The following is an 8,066-nucleotide window of genomic DNA, read 5'->3' on the forward strand; positions in this document are numbered from 1 at the left end:
AGAGAGCCACATTCTCACCGTTTCTCATCCTAAAGTGCAGAGAGCCACATTCTCACCGTTTCTCATCCTGACGTGCAGCGAGCCACATTCTCACCGTTTCTCGTCCTGAGGTGCAGAGAGCCACATTCTCACTGTTTCTCATCCTGACGTGCCGAGAGCCACATTCTCACCGTTTCTCATCCTGAGGTGCAGACAGCCACATTCTCACCATTTCTCATCCTGAGGTGCCGAGAGCCACATTCTCACCGTTTCTGATCCTGAGGTGCAGAGAGCCACATTCTCACTGTTTCTCATCCTGAGGTGCAGAGAGCCACATTCTCACTGTTTCTCGTCCTGAGTTGCAGAGAGCCACATTCTCACCGTTTCTGATCCTGTGGTGCCGAGAGCCACATTCTCACCGTTTCTCATCCTGAGGTGCCGAGAGCCACATTCTCACCGTTTCTTCATCCTGTGGTGCAGAGAACCACATTCTCACTGTTTCTCATCCTGAGGTGCAGAGAGCCACATTCTCACTGTTTCTCATCCTGTGGTGCAGAGAGCCACATTCTCACCGTTTCTGATCCTGTGGTGCAGAGAGCCACATTCTCACTGTTTCTCATCCTGAGGTGCAGAGAGCCACATTCTCACTGTTTCTCATCCTGACGTGCCGAGAGCCACATTCTCACCGTTTCTCATCCTGAGGTGCAGAGAGCCACATTCTCACTGTTTCTCGTCCTGAGGTGCAGAGAGCCACATTCTCACTGTTTCTCATCCTGAGGTGCAGAGAGCCACATTCTCACCGTTTCTCATCCTGAGGTGCAGAGAGCCACATTCTCACTGTTTCTCATCTTGAGGTGCAGTGAGCCACATTCTCACTGTTTCTCATCCTGACGTGCCGAGAGCCACATTCTCACCGTTTCTCATCCTGAGGTGCCGAGAGCCACATTCTCACCGCCTCTCATCCTGAGGTGCAGAGAGCCACATTCTCACCGTTTCTGATCCTGTGGTGCAGACAGCCACATTCTCACTGTTTCTCATCCTGAGGTGCAGAGAGCCACATTCTCACTGTTTCTCGTCCTGAGGTGCAGAGAGCCACATTCTCACCGTTTCTCATCCCGAGGTGCCGAGAGCCACATTCTCACTGTTTCTCAACCTGAGGTGCAGAGAGCCACATTCTCACTGTTTGTCATCCTGAGGTGCAGAGAGCCACATTCTCATTGTTTATTTCTCATCCTTCAGGTGCAGAGAGCCACATTCTCACTGTTTCTCATCCTGAGGTGCAGAGAGCCACATTCTCACTGTTTCTCATCCTGAGGTGCAGAGAGCCACATTCTCACACTCTCTCATTCTGAGGTGCAGAGAGCCACATTCTCACTGTTTCTCATCCTGAGGTGCCAAGAGCTACATTCTCACCGTTTCTCATCCTGAGGTGCCGAGAGCCACATTCTCACCGTTTCTCGTCCTGAGGTGCAGAGAGCCACATTCTCACCGTTTCTCATCCCGAGGTGCCGAGAGCCACATTCTCACTGTTTCTCAACCTGAGGTGCAGAGAGCCACATTCTCACTGTTTGTCATCCTGAGGTGCAGAGAGCCACATTCTCACCGTTTCTCATCCTGAGGTGCAGGGAGCCACATTCTCACACTCTCTCATTCTGAGGTGCAGAGAGCCACATTCTCACCGTTTCTCATCCTGAGGTGCAGGGAGCCACATTCTCACACTCTCTCATTCTGAGGTGCAGAGAGCCACATTCTCACTGTTTCTCATCCTGAGGTGGCAAGAGCTACATTCTCACCGTTTCTCATCCTGAGGTGCCGAGAGCCACATTCTCACCATTTCTCATCCTGAGGTGCAGAGAGCCACATTCTCACCGTTTCTCATCCTGAGGTGCCGAGAGCCACATTCTCACCGTTTCTCATCCTGAGGTGCAGAGAGCCACATTCTCACTGTTTCTCATCCTGAGGTGCCGAGAGCCACATTCTCACTGTTTCTCGTCCTGAGGTGCAGAGGGCCACATTCTCACTGTTTCTCATCCTGACGTGCCGAGAGCCACATTCTCACCGTTTCTCATCCTGAGGTGCAGAGAGCCACATCCTCATTGTGTATTTCTCATCCGTCAGGTGCAGAGAGCCACATTCTCACTGTTTCTCATCCTGAGGTGCAGAGAGCCACATTCTCACTGTTTCTCATCCTGAGGTGCAGAGAACCACATTCTCACCGTCTCTCATCCTGAGGTGCAGAGAGCCACATTCTCACCGTCTCACATCCTGAGGTGCAGAGAGCCACATTCTCACTGTTTCTCATCCTGAAGTGCAGAGAGCCACATTCTCACTGTTTCTCATCCTAAAGTGCAGAGAGCCACATTCTCACCGTTTCGCGTCCTGAGTTGCAGAAAGCCACATTCTCACTGTTTCTCGTCCTGAGGTGCACAGAGCCACATTCTCACCGTTTCTCGTCCTGAGGTGCAGAGAGCCACATTCTCACCGTTTCTCATCCTGAGGTGCAGAGAGCCACATTCTCACCGTTTCTCATCCTGAGGTGCAGAGAGCCATATTCTCACTGTTTCTCATCCTGAGGTGCAGAGAGCCACATTCTCATTGTTTATTTCTCATCCTGATGTGCAGAGAGCCACATTTGGTTGCTTGTTGGAAATGAGTGACTCACTACGGCATGTCAGAGGGCACTGATAGCTTCTGCATATCGCTGCGGGATGGGAGTCTCAGGCCAGGAATTGGACAATCTTTCCTCCTTCACAGGGCAGTGATGAACCAGGTGAGATTTCACATTAATCTGTCTGCTACCTACTGATCCTTGCCTTAGTTACTGCAAACGTTTTGTTTTTGAATTGTCAGACCTGGTGAGGATTTGGGTCTTTCACCCTCAGAAGGTGGTGGAGGTGGGGGGGTCATTTAATATTTTTTGGAGGCAGAGACATTTAAATTCTTGTTGAGCTGCAGAGTTGAGGGTCATTGGAGGAGAGAGAATGTGAAATGTGAAACACAAACAGATGAATAAGTGACCTTATTAAATGGCAGGGTAGATACAAAGGGCTGAATAGTCTATTTTCTACTTTTATTTCACAGGCTCATATAATATCCTTCTATTTCTTTCTGCCTTGTGTATTTGTCCCGCTTCCCCTAAAATCCTTCAAACTCTCCCTGCGATGGGGAGCTCTACATTCTCACTACTCTCTTTCTAATGGAATTTCTCCTGAATTCTGCATTGGATAGTTTAGTTACTTTCTAATATCTATGATCTCTAGTATTTTTCCCCCAAATGGAAATATCTTACTTCTACCCTATCAAACTCAAATATATTCATAAAGGCCTTGTAACTTCACAGCACATTCTCAAACTTACAATTACATTTTTGAATGAAATTTTCAGGCAGGATAGAAATAAATTAACCTTCAATTCACCTACTTAGATTCCATTTTCCAAACAGAACACAAAGGTGTTAATTTAAATTTTCTTGTTAGTGTTGAAAGGAGTGGTGCTAATTCTTTGCTTGAAAATTTGCTATCATTGGGAATCTGATCGATAAAAGAGTCAGAGACTATGGGGCATATGGGAAATTCAAATAGCAGAATAGGCCTTCAACTAATCAAATTAAAGTTTCATCTCTGAGCCACACAGAGTCTAAACCAGGAAGTATCAATTTGAATACCCAATTAATTGCAAATTTATATATAGAAAGTAAATAAAATAAAATAAGTATGAGGTTGGGGCAAAGTGAAAAGAGACTTCAGAAGGAAAAGTTAAAAGCAAAGCTTTAACTTGACTTTTAAAAAATTTATAACAATAAATAAATACTGAAATAATAAATCTCCTGATTTGTAAAATTAAAAATTGTTTGGCAGTAAAAATAACTACCACAGAAAGCAATTGAGGCCAAAACGTTAACAGAAACGGCTGGAAAAGCTCAGCAGGCTTGGCAGCATCTGTGGAGAGAAATCAGGGGTTCCTATTTCGGGTTGAGTGACCCTTCCTTCCAACATCTCCAGATGTTTCCACATCTGCTGAGCTTTTCCAGCAATTTCTGTTTATGTTTCTGATTTACAGCATCTGCAGTTCTTTCAGGTTTTGTGAGGCCAAAACGTTGAATGTTTTCAAGAAGGAGTTAGATATCATTCATAGGGCTTAAAGGGTATGAGGGAGAAAGCAGGATCAGGGAACTGAGCTGGATGATTGGCCATGATCTTATTGAATGGCACAGCAGATTGAAGTGTCAAATGGCCTAATCCTGCTCCTATTTTCTATGATTCCATGACTAAAAAAAATGTTCAAATTTGAAAGCTCCATATCTATAATTTTCTGCTATGTTTGATGCATAACTAGCAGATAAACACAAAAAATCCATGCCCCTAGGAACAAGAGATGTTTAGACTTGAAACCTTAGCTTGCTCTCCCTCCATGGGTGCTGTCTGACCCACTGTGATCTCCAGCATTGGTTGTTTTCAGTCAAATCCATGCCCCTACATTGATCTCATTGCAGAATCTATCAATGAGATGTTGTGGATGTAAACTCTGTACAGAATAAATCAGACAGGACTTTGTGGATTTCTGCCTTTTATGGCGCTTGTGTGGATGTCAGATGTTGCTATCTGATTTATTCCATCACAACGGTGAGCTCCATGTGCCTGGCCGTTATTCCTATCACAAAGTCCAGGTTATTTGTGCTTGATGGTGACAATCCCATAACCTCTGTACTAAACCCATTATCACTAAACTGCTGTCTCTAAATTCTTTGAGGGGAGACAGCTGTCTGGTTCTATTACAGTTTTTATAAAATGCTGTTACTGATCTTCCTTTGTACTGTGTTCCCTGTAATAGGCACAATCCAATGTTTCTAAAAATAAGTCAGTAAAATATACTCATGTCACATATTTAATGTGTCCAGTTCTGGTCCCCCAGTTATAGGAAGGATTTTATTAAGCTGAAGAGAGTTCAGAGAAATATGGAAGCTTTCAGTTATCAAGAAAGGCTGAAAGACTTGGACTTTTTTTCCACTGGAATGTAGGAGGTTGAGAGGTAACCTTACAGAAGTTCATAAAATAATGAGGGGTATAGACAGGGTTAATGGCAGTTGGCTTTTCCCTAGGGTGGGGGCACATTTTTAAGGTGACAGAAGAGAGATTTAAAAAAGAAGTGAGGGGCACTTTTTTTTTTACACAGAGGGTGGTTTGTGTGTGAAATGAACGTTCCGTGGAAGAGGGGAATGTGGATACAGTTGCAATATTTTAAAAAATATTTGAATAAGTACATGAACAGGAAAGCTTCAGACGGATATGGATCAGGAACATGCAGGTGGGACTAGTGTGGTTTGGGATTATGTTCAGCATGGACTGGTTGGACCGAAGGGTCTGTTTCCATGCTGTATGATTCTATGACTATATAATAGAACATCACAAACTGCTTCATGGAGCAACATAAATTAAAGTGACACCAAGTGATGTAAGGGTGCATTCATACAGATGGATAAAATCTTGGCCTGAGGGCTAGCTTAGAAAGTGCCTCCTCATTATGGAGAGAGAGAGAGAGAGGTTGAGAGATCGCAAGAGGGAACTTCAAAGCTGAGAGTCCAAGCAGGAGGCTCAGACACCAAGGATGAAGTAATTGAATCAGGAATTCTCAAGAGGGCAGTATTGAAGGAGGTCAGCCTCACACCCATTTTTGAACAGTTACATCTCCAGCTACCTCAGACAGTCCCCAGTCTCTCTTTGGCATTCCTAACATATTAGTTTGCTGAAAAAAAGAGTCATTTTCCTCAAACCTTTTGGCCTACACCCAACAGGCAAACACAAGAATGCAAAATTTCAAGTGATCAACCACAAATTACACTGCAGGGACAAAGGTTGTAATTGATTGACAACTTAGCTTGGATTGGTTGAAGGATTGCCGAGGAGATAGTCTGATGAAAGGCATATAATTTATGCAAGTTAGTATAATTTTTGGAATTTGAATATTGAAATAGATGTGGGTGAGTGTTGGGTACTTCTGTGAAAGGATCTCTCATTGTTTTGAAAATGTGGTCAGAGAGTCCTTTGGAAACAGTGATTTAGATCTGGCATTTTGACAAAGAACTGTGGAACCCCTGTGGTGTTACTGGAAAGATGTTTATATTGTTGTGCTTATGACAAGTGAAGTAATAACGTTACATGATTAGGTTTGTTTAAGTTCAGAAGAACCTGAATAGGCAAGTTTTTTTTTTAAATTTGGTGCAGAAGAAAATTTAGCTTCTGTTATAGAAGAAGTCAAGGTATTTCAGGGAACAAGTTACCTCAGCAAAAGAGTTTAGCTTGTGAACCCTCTAAGCCAGGAACATTTGGTTACAAATCTGCAGGTTTTTAGAACTGAGATAGCTTAGGCTCTCGATGTGTGAAAAGTTCATGTTGGCAGATTTGGAAATTAAATTGTCTTCACAGTCCTTGGTAAAGAAACCATCAGAATTCAGTTATGTAGAGCCCTAGTGTTGAAATGGGGATGCAATTTCTCTGGAGTTAAGTCTCTACAACAACAAAGATCGGGAAACTGGTTAAAACTTTGTTTCACTGCGTTTTAGATCTTGCTAATTGCTTTCTCTGTTTGGATAGTTTGTTTTAATTTGTTTCATCTCTTGTCTAATAAACTTCAGTTCTGTGAAAGAAAATCTGCAGTTTCATTTGTTATTCATTCACGGGATGAGGGCATCACTGGCTGGTTCAGCATTCATTGCCCAGAGAGAAACTACACTGCTGTGGGACTGGAGTCACATGTAGGCCAGACCAGGTAAGGATGGCCGTTTCCTTCCCTAAGGGACAGTGGTGAACCACATGGGATTTTCCCCTGATGATGGATTCATGGTCATCATTAGACTCTTTAAGTCTCGATATTTATCTGCCGTTCTGGGATTCAAACCCAGGTCCCCAGAACAATACCCGGGCCTCTGGATCAACCGTCCAGTGATAATACCACTAGGCCATTACTTCCCCTGTATCAACGTTTCAGTTTCAATATGTTTCAGTGTCTAACAACCACATTAACCAACTAAACAAAAAATATGATCTATCAAGGCAATAACATTCTTGGAATTACCGTATCCAGTAGTTCCATGAGTTAAGATTACTATAATGGAAGCTGCAAACTATAAGCTCCTCATGCTTCCAGTTAATTCAAAAAAGACAGAAGGATTGCATATACAGAATGGTACATAGCAGTGTCAATGAGCCATGTTATGAGTCTAACTGATTATCTTAAATTGCTTGTTGGTGCAGGTATTGAAACACCTGAGATTGTTCTGCAAGTGTTGCTCAGTTGTGAAATCACACCTATCTATAGACATTACGCTTTATATTTTACAAACATCCAACAACCAGCACCCTTCCTCCTGCAGTATAAATTGTTACGACAATTTGAAATGTGGCATTATTCCTTTTCTCCTGATGAGTGCAGCAAAGTCCTGTACTGCTTAGGATATATCCAATTTGTGATCTCAGGAAGCCACTGCACAATGTGATGTACGGTGCTTACTAAAATAAGTTGCAGGTTCACTAATGTTAAGGGTTGAAGGAATTTGTCTGTTTAGTCTTGGAGCTCACATGAGTCAGATTGTCAAGAATACAACATCCTCAAGGCATAGTTCACCAAACTGAACCACAGATTGAGCTATTCAGCCAGCTCCCATTACAATATCCATAAGTTCATATAAAAAATATCAACGTGTTGGAAATGGAGGTGAGATGATTGTTCAGAATGGTATGAGAATGTATGATGACGAAATACAAAGGTATTCAAACCACAAAGGATTCCAGTAGAATAGGCATGAGATACTAACAGATCCCAGCAGCCGCAGCAGGGGCAGTAATACAAAGAAACCGATTTAATTAGTGAAAGGACCAGAAATGAAATGAGAAACATCTTTATTTTAATACACGTTACGATGATCTGGACTGGGGAAAGGTGGAGTGACCCAGTCGTAGTTCTCCTGCCTCTGGACCATCGGAGCTGGAAAGCTAGTGTCTATCAGTCTCAAGGCTGGATAAACTGGGGGGAAGGTTAGTAGCAGGAAGGCATGCGTCTGTGATACCGACCGACCAAATATGAAAGCAATT

Source organism: Stegostoma tigrinum, chromosome 29 (assembly GCF_030684315.1).
Source record: "Stegostoma tigrinum isolate sSteTig4 chromosome 29, sSteTig4.hap1, whole genome shotgun sequence".
Taxonomy (NCBI): Eukaryota; Metazoa; Chordata; class Chondrichthyes; order Orectolobiformes; family Stegostomatidae; genus Stegostoma; species Stegostoma tigrinum.